A 9335-nucleotide genomic window follows, 5' to 3' on the forward strand; every position below is an offset into this window, starting at 1 on the left:
CAATAATTGATGCACTAAAAAAATTGAATTTTGAGAAAATAAAGACTATTTTATTAAGTAAATCCTAATAATACATCAAATAAGTGTGTTTATTCACATGGTTGTATTAGGCTATTAGCTATAGAATATATTTGCTACTTATAGATCCAACTGATATCTGAATAGTTGTATTACTTTGTAAATTATGGCTTTCTTCTAATGTGATGTGCAAGAGGAAAAGGTGATTTAGCTCCTTTACAACACAAGATCTCATGTCCACCAAGAACTAAAATACAAAAGTGATAAACATAGTCAATGGAAAGGAATTGATGCTTCAACATGAAGAATTATTATTCATTACTACTGATCTTCCACATCAATTGATTGAACTTCTAGAGAAGATTATTTTACAAAATTCTACTTTCAGTGTAAATCCTAATTTGCAAAATCTTCTCATTTTGACAGCCATTAAGGCTTATAAGTCTCGTGTAATGGATTACATTAATAGGCTAGACAACTTTGATGGCCCTGCAGTTCAGGAAATTACTATTGGAGTAGAGTTGTATGAGGAGGCCTTTGCTATCTTTAAGAAGTTTAATCTGGTTGTACAAGTTGACAATGTTCTCTTAGACAACATTCAAAGCATTGAGCAGGCTGTGGAGTTTGCATCACGTGTTGAGGAGGATGTAGTCTGGAGTCAAGTTGTGAAGGCACAACTTAGGGAGGGAATGGTCAGTGATGCTATTGAATCATTCATTCATGATGACAATGCTACAGATTTCCTTGATGTAATAGTGGTAGTAGAGCTAGGTAGTGTGTATCATGACCTGGTTAAATATTTTGTGATGGCAAAGAAAAAGATTAAAGAATCAAAATTTGATAGTGAGCATATCTATGCATATGCTAAGATTGAAAAACTTGAGGAAATAAAAGAATTTATTGTGATGCCAAATGTCACTAATATTCAAAGTGTGGGAGATTTTCTATTTTATGAAGCTCTATATGAGGCTACTCATATAATTTTCACTTTAATTTCCAACTGGACAAAACTTGAAAGCACTTTTGTTAAACTTGGTCAATTCCAAGGAGGAGTTGATGCTTCTCATAATGAAAACAATTCAAGACATGAAAGGAAGTATGTTTTTCTTGTGTTGCTTTTGAAGAGTTTAGATTGGCTCAAATCTGTGGTTTGAATATCATTATATAGGTAATTGGTTTGTTAACAAAAGCTCTTTTGTATATGGTTTATTCATTGTAAATAAGCATTGTGACACAAAGAGAGAATATTTTGGATATTGATGCTTTTATTTTAAATCATCTTTTTCTTTTCATCATAATTTGGTAAAGTTAATTAGAAATGTTTATTTGTAACTGTGAAGTTGAAAGATTGATGTTTTTGGTGTTTCGACATTTATTTTACTTTAGGTGGATGACTTCGAAGATCATGTTAGTGATTACTATCAAAACATGGGTTGCTTTGATGAACTCATATCTTTGATGGAAAGTAGCCTGGGATTGGAGCATGCACATATGGACATCTTTATGGAGTTTGGCATCCTTTATGCCAAATATCACCAAGACAAGCTTATAGGACATATCAAATTATTTTCAACACGACTCAATAGACCCAGGCTTATCTATTTTTGTGATGAATAGTAGCACTAGAAGAAACTTACATATTTATTTATTCAAGATGATGAATATGAAAAAGTTGCTACTACTATCATGAACCATTCTCTAGAAGCATGGGATAATATGCAATTCAAATATATTGTAGTTAAAGTGGTCAATGTTTGATCATACTTCAAGGCTATCCACTTTTATTTGCAAGAATACTTGGATCTTATTAATGACATCTTAAATGTACTTTCCCTTAGAGTAGACCACATGCAAGTGGTTGAGATTATGCATAAGGTATGCCTCTCCACTCTTTTTAACTATTTTTATTTCTAATGATTACTAAGATACCTTTCAGTTAGATATTAGGTTTTGCTAGATGTCTCCTTTAGCAGCTATTTGGTTTGAAGTAATTTTACATGAATTTCTTTTGTTTTTTTGTATTTGCTATGCAAGCTGGACATCTCTATCTTATGAAGCCGTACATGGTTGTAGTATAGAGTCATAAGGCTTTGAATGAGATTTATGTAGAAGAGGAAGATTATGATAGGCTTCAAGAATCTATAGATATGCATGACAACTTTGATTAGATAGGACTTACTTAGAAGGTGAGAGGGACATCTCTTTTAGTTCGTTCATTTAAGTTCAAAATGAGATGTTACTTAGTGTTTCGATATTATTCTAATGACCTTCACTTTCAATTAGGTTGAGAAACATGAATTTCTTAAATTTTTTTATATTGCTACTTTCATTTATAAGAAAGCAAGAAGATAGAGGCAGTCTATTGCACTATCTAAAAAGGATAATCTTTACAAGGATGCAATGGAAACTAGTTCTCAATCTGATCATGAGCTTGCAAAGGAACTGCTAGTGTATTTTGTGGAATAGGTATGTAATTGCTAAATCATATTTTTTAAGTACATGTAGATTTGATGTTTTTTATTATTTTATTGATAATGATATGTTATATTTTTTATATTAATTATATTTATTAGTCCCTGCCTAGAACTAATGTTTTTAGTGTTTACACCCAATTAAATTTTATAGTCAGATTTGGCCAATTTCTAAAGTTGAAATGTACTTATATTTTTAAATTAATTTTCCATTCTTAATTTCTCTTATTTGATTGGCTGATACCAATTTTAGTAAGGGTAATATTTATTTATTCACACCAAACATTAGGATTAAATTTTTGAAAACAACATCTAAACCAACTCTGGAAGTCTCTGGAACCAATTAGGCGGGTCAAGTTACTATCCATATTCCTTGTTGATGCCATGTCAAGGGAGTCAAAGCATTAATTAAAGAAGGAAAGGTTGCAATAGATGGTGGCGTAGGTTGTGGAAAGAGGGCCACTAGCAGTGGAGGTACGAGACGAGTCCTAGAGTCTTCATTATTGTAGGTAGGGCAATAGTTCTTGCTCCAATAATTGTTGCTGATAAGTTAAACACAAATCCCAATATAATTACATTATTGTGGTCAAATTCTTGCATTTTCTGTTAGCTTCTTTGGTAGGAGTGGCACTCTATTATTCTATTCTTCTTCCATTGTAGGAGTCCCTAAATTCATCCTAAGAGGCATTTCACACTGTCCAATTGCTTAGTTCTCCTTTTGCACATAAAAGCCTTGCTTTGAACCTTCTGCACCAACTAGCAAATTTTGTTGTGTCTCACCATAATGGTTTCTCAGCAACTCATCCTAACATGACTCCAAAAGGCATTTGTCAAACAATTAATGTGCAAAATTCTACTCAACATCCAAATCATTAAAGAAACACACTAAAAAACTATACATGATATTATTTTTTTAAAGATCCCTTATATCAAATGTCATATCCAAAATTAGTGGACTAGTTAGGCTCTTTTGATATCAAATTTTATGACTACTTTTATTCAACCCCCACAACTCTAAACAATAAGGACATTTTTTTTAATGGGGGATTCATTTAATTCTTTCATCCATTATGTTTTGTAAGTCATCGACCTATTTTCCATTCTATGTAGAATCAGGTGCAAATGATATCATTTCTGTATTGGTAGAGGGTTTCGTACAATTCCTTGGAGAGAAAACCAGAGCATCTATAAAAGGGCATAATTGGCTCTAGATACCCTTTGATGTTTGTATGAAGGAGTAAGTAATTGCTTCTGTACATACTTTAATGTTGAATATTAATTTTACCAAAAAATAATAGAGCTCATTGGGTTTTAAAATATAAGATTCAGCACTCAACTCAATGTGAAGAAGTAGGAGAAGAGCTTTTAAATGACAAAAGTTTTTCTGTTATAGTAAAAGAGAGTTCATTTGACCATAAATCTATTAAAATTACACTTGTAGTTTGGATGAAATAGATAGAGAAGATATTTAGCTCTCCAGCGAGATAAGTTTTGTTCAATAGGGAGGTTGTTTGTTGGCTTAAATGCACAGTGAAAGAGGAGATGCAAAGCTTCTAAATGACTTAAAATTTGTTCAAAACTGAGGCCATTTCATCATAATTTGTTCAAAATCGAGGCCATTATCATGTCTTTATAGAAATTAGCACTAGCGACTACACTAATAGTTAAAGAATATTAATTGTACAACAAATGTACAATTTATTAAATAAATTTAATATTATATATTTATATTTTATTGTAGATATTATCTTTAAATATACAACATTGAGAGTTTACAAAAATTATAGACAATTGTTTCTGATGAATTTAAAATTAGAGTTTTTTTGTTTTAAGTTGGGCTTCAAAATTTATTGTGCACCATTAAACCTCTTAAGAGTAAGAGTGAGACTTAGATTAAATTAATAAGTTTTCAATATAATTTTTCAATTGTAACTTATTTGACTCTATATAATTGTTATATTAATTTTATTTAACATTGTATTCAAATTATATTGTAGTATTTAAAATGAATGTTTTGAATTAATTTACATTTTAAAATTTGTATTTGATATTGTATATTGAACTAATTTTAAATTTTAAATTATTCATAAGTAATAATTTCTTGTTAAAAAATAAAAAATTACATTACTACTAATATAAGTTTCTTATGATGAGAAAAAAAGAGATGGACATGAGACTCACCTCTATCTTAGAAAAATGAAGAATTTTGCAACTTTTGAAAATATAGGGTTTAAATAGTCAAGAAGCTTTATATTGGTAACTAATGTTGTTTCAATTAGTTTCAAATTTTCATTACTTAATATTATTTCTTATCCTTTATTTGTCCAAGGCTACATTTCAAAATAAATTATACTAACAATTCTTCCAATTGTAACTACTATTTCCTCCAATTTAGTTACAATATTTAATTTACCATATTACAATAGGCAAGGACTCAAACTCTATTAGAGCTCTTGTTATTATATGTATAATATTAAAATATTGACTTGGTATAAGATTATAATCATAATTTAATATTTTATTTTAATTCTATTCATCATCTTAAAATAGATGATTCATAATATTATGTTATATGTTACTTCTTAATCATATTTGTAATAATAAATTATATTATGTAATATTATTAATAATATTTTCTTTCTTTACTATAATAATTTGAATAATAATATTTCATTGCATATTATTATTTATTTGATTAATATGATTATGATTATATTATATTTAAGTTTTTGTTTAACTTTGTATTTAGGCTCTATTAGGGAAATTCCATTATGGTCAAGGATGTGAAGTTTATGGTATTGATCAACCATCTCAATATCCATCAATTTATGGTTATGAGGCTTGCTCTATAATTGGAGTTATCAATAGGTGAAGCATAACCATTGCCTACTAGACTTTAATAGTTTATTATTTCCTTTTGCTATAGGTTTTTTTTAAGCATTTTATCGTAAACATGTTATTTAGTTCTTTGTTAAATTTATGAATTGGAACCATTTTCCCTAGTACTAAGAATAATTTAATTATAGATCATTGATAAAAACATTCTTTTCATGTGGCTTATTTTTATCAAATTTCTATTTTTATATATTTTTTAGACTAAGGTTCAAGAAATGTCAACATTAAGTGTCAGGAACACTTTTAACACCCACTTGGGCATAAGGAAGAGGAAATATTTGATCCTTTGGCACCTCCATATGTTAAAAAGTGAGTATTTCAATTGATTGTGTCTCATAGTATATAATAGATGTGATTTTTTAATGGGGTTTGATGTTTTTATTTAATGCAAAGGTGTATTTTCTTGACATAAACTATGTAATCATTTGTATCTTTTTTCTGAGAAGTTAGCACAAGAAACAATACTTGTGTTTGGCCAAAGTGCTCCAAATTATATTTTTATAAGAGCCTATCACTACAATAATTTAGAGAAGTGTAATTGACATGAAATATAATTTTAAAATGCTTGAATAGAAGAATTTAAAATTGTTGAATTGTTATTGATAAAGATTTAGATTATTGTTTTTCATAATAACAAAAAATTATGTTCTTTGAGAAGAGTATATCATTTTATAGTGACCATGATCATGATAGATCCAATTTTGGGAAGACAAATTTGTCAATTTTTTGTATTATTCTTTAAAGGGTACTAGCTCAATGGAAGAGCACCTACTTTATAAGTAGGAGGATGGTGGTTCAATTCCATCGTGCCCTAATATGACTAAAATGATGATTAAATAAATTAACAAATAAACTACCATATATATAACCAAAAATACTACCATATATACTGCCAAATATACTACCAAATAAATGACCAAAAAAATTACCAAATATACAACTATATATACTACCCAAAAAAAATACCAAATATACTACTAACTAAACTACCAAAATTATCAAATAAACTACCAAGTAACAACAATAAATGACTAAATCAATGACCTAATCAATGATTTAAATAGTTTAGTCATAAATTTGGTTGGGAGATAAATGTTTGGCAATAAACTACCATTGGTCATGTGATCAAAATTAGTCACATATCTACAAATTTTAGTAGTTTATTTAGTAATATATTGTTGTTTTTGTTCTAGTGTTCATCCTAATAGGTGGATCAATGATATCCTTTAACAATCTAGACCTAACAATCTTATGTAAATCTCTTTACTGAGTGCATACTTCATTTTATGTTTGTAAATTCTTTAACAAGGTGGGCCTAGCACTCCTTATTGCTCCTAATAGGGTAGATCATCAGAAGTGGTCAATGTAAGTCTTAACCATCCAACTTTATACTACAATACTAAAGCTTGTGGGTATCATCCCCACCCTAGTTTTAATTTCTATTTGGAAGGTTTTTGGGTCACCAAATCTTGTGTTAAAGTGTTTGGTATGCTTTCATCTTTTTCAGTTTCCCATGCATGTAGTTAGATCAAAATTCACATAATAGATTAATTGCTGATTGGGATAAAAGTTTTAAGAGTTAATAATTCACCCCTCCCCTCTCAATAACTTAGCTCATAATATTTCCAATAACTAGAACTTCAAAAGGAAAATATTTTGAAGAGGATATAAGGTTTTATTGAATCTATTGCTCTAAAAATATATTTGTTGAGAAATGGTTGGAGGAATGTGTCAACGCCAAGGACACATTTTCTAACCTTTTGTATTTAGATATTAATGTAGTTGAGATTGCATCATATGTTTAATGTACAATTCTCAACTTAGCTAAATCTACCAAGGAAACATGGACTAAGGGTATGGGTAGTTTAAAGGAAAAGTTTGATGATTGCATGAAGATCATATCAACATAAGAAAGGACAACTTTTTTGGATAGATTTTTGACATTTTGACCTTTGTCATTGATGTCAAATGGGGAGTAGTTGTAGACAATTGGGAATAGTAAATTGGGAGTAGTTGTAGAAAATTGAATTGTCAAAAGGGGAGAATATTATAAAGTATAAATTAAGGAGGAGCATATGTAAAGTTGGACAAATTGTAATAGATGTAATATGTTTATTTTTTTTGTGTTAAGTTTTTGTTACTTAGCCAATTTTCCCTATTTTTTTGCCATTCATGCTAAAGGGGAAGATTGTTGAAAATTGGATAGTAAAGATATGTAATTATTTTCATTTATGAAAATGCATGATGTACATGCTCAAAGGAAATCTCAAAAATAAAAATACTTAGCATTTGGTAATCAGAAAATTGTCTAAGTATACAATTTTGTTTATAGCAGCCTATTTCTTTTTTATAACTTATTGCTAATGTCATATTGTGACTAGTGAAGTTAGATGGAGATAATATACATGTTGGTGATGATATGTATAACCTCAGAAGTTATGCAGACTATATGAAACAAAGATAATCATGTTTGAACTAAAACAAGATAGAAAAATTGAAGGAAATAATTATTTTGCTTACAAAATAATTACTTGTCCAATTAGGGCCACCATCCAAGATGTTAACTTTAAGTTGGAAAATTGGATTTTGATCTTATCCAAACCAGCAGCAATTTTTCTAAAGACATGATATTTATGCAAAGGACATCTTGCGATAAGAAGAGTACAAGTGAGTTGTGATTTTTAAATTGTGAAGTGTGAATTGTAACTGTGATTGTATTGAAACTTTTGTGAAAGAAATATATGTGAAGTTTTATATGAGCTATTCTATGATCCAAGATCAAGATGAAGATCAAAGATTAGTCAAGGAAGAAGATATAGTACCTATATTCTAGAAGTTTGATTACTTGTTTGAGTAGTGAGCTCTTCTTGTAATTAAAAGTACATGTTTGGGTAGTAGGCTCATCTTGTATCTACTCTACCCCAACTCCTAATAGGGTTGGAATCTCCTAATAGATTCAAAGTATCCTAACATGGACTTCTTATACTAAATTTCTCATTAACTCCTAACAAGGTCAATCCTCTAACAATGAACTTATATATTAGTATATTATCTAGTGGGTATCATCCCAATTAGGGTTATCACTTTGCCAGGCTTTCCCTAGTAAAAAAAAAATAGTGTTATGAGTTATCTTTGTATATTATTACTATTACTATTACCATTCAGCATTCTTTTTTTTTTCTTTTTTATGTATGGTTAAAGTAAGAAGTAATATCCACTTGGAAACTAAAGTTTGTAGATTACTGATTCAACCCCCTCCCAATAATCCCTATTTCTAATAGTTCATCTTCATGACTTTGAATTCCTCAATCATGATCTTGCATGCTCAAATTAATGTCCAATAAATTTGTGCCTTAGGACCCTAATTGATCATCATTTGAAAATGTGTCAGTTTTGACCATAAAATGTCTCTCAATATGTTTTTTGTTGCTTTCATTAGAGGGGGAATCCAAGTCTTTCTTACTTGGACATAAGGGTGAGTACCCTAAACTTGAACTTCTTGTTTTCTCTAATTCATTCACAACTTGTGAAACCATCTTTCCTTTTTACCTTTTCTTCTTTTCAAGTGGCTCCTTATCCTCTATCCCCTTCCTCATGATTCCTCTTGTTTGTAACTCCTTGTCACTCCCTACATTCTTCTTCCTATTTTGGCCTTCTTGTTTTCTTGAACATTTATGGACTTGTTCATATGATTCCTCATTTTTTTCTTCAACATCTTTCATTAACTCATTTCTAGAATGAAAGTGATGCATATGCATATGAAATTTTATCGTCTTGGAAAACTATATTTGATCCTGCTAGTTGGGAATAGTTGATTGTCCATCTTATTATACCTAGTTTGATGACAGTTCTATAGGAATTCATAATCAACCCAACTAATCAACAAATAGAACAATTTAACTAGTTTCTATTTTGTTTGTTTCTAACAATATCTACTATGATATGTTTTTG

General features: G+C 29.4%; 1 pseudogene; it reads left to right on the forward strand.

Moving 5' to 3' along the window:
- The first annotated feature begins 308 nt into the window (after positions 1-308).
- Positions 309-2484, forward strand: LOC149542168 (clathrin heavy chain 2-like; annotated as a pseudogene).
- The last annotated feature ends 6851 nt before the right edge of the window (positions 2485-9335 follow it).

This window comes from Cupressus sempervirens, chromosome 8, assembly GCF_028749045.1.
Source record: "Cupressus sempervirens isolate cs-2001-9-10 chromosome 8, ASM2874904v1, whole genome shotgun sequence".
Classification (NCBI taxonomy): domain Eukaryota; kingdom Viridiplantae; phylum Streptophyta; class Pinopsida; order Cupressales; family Cupressaceae; genus Cupressus; species Cupressus sempervirens.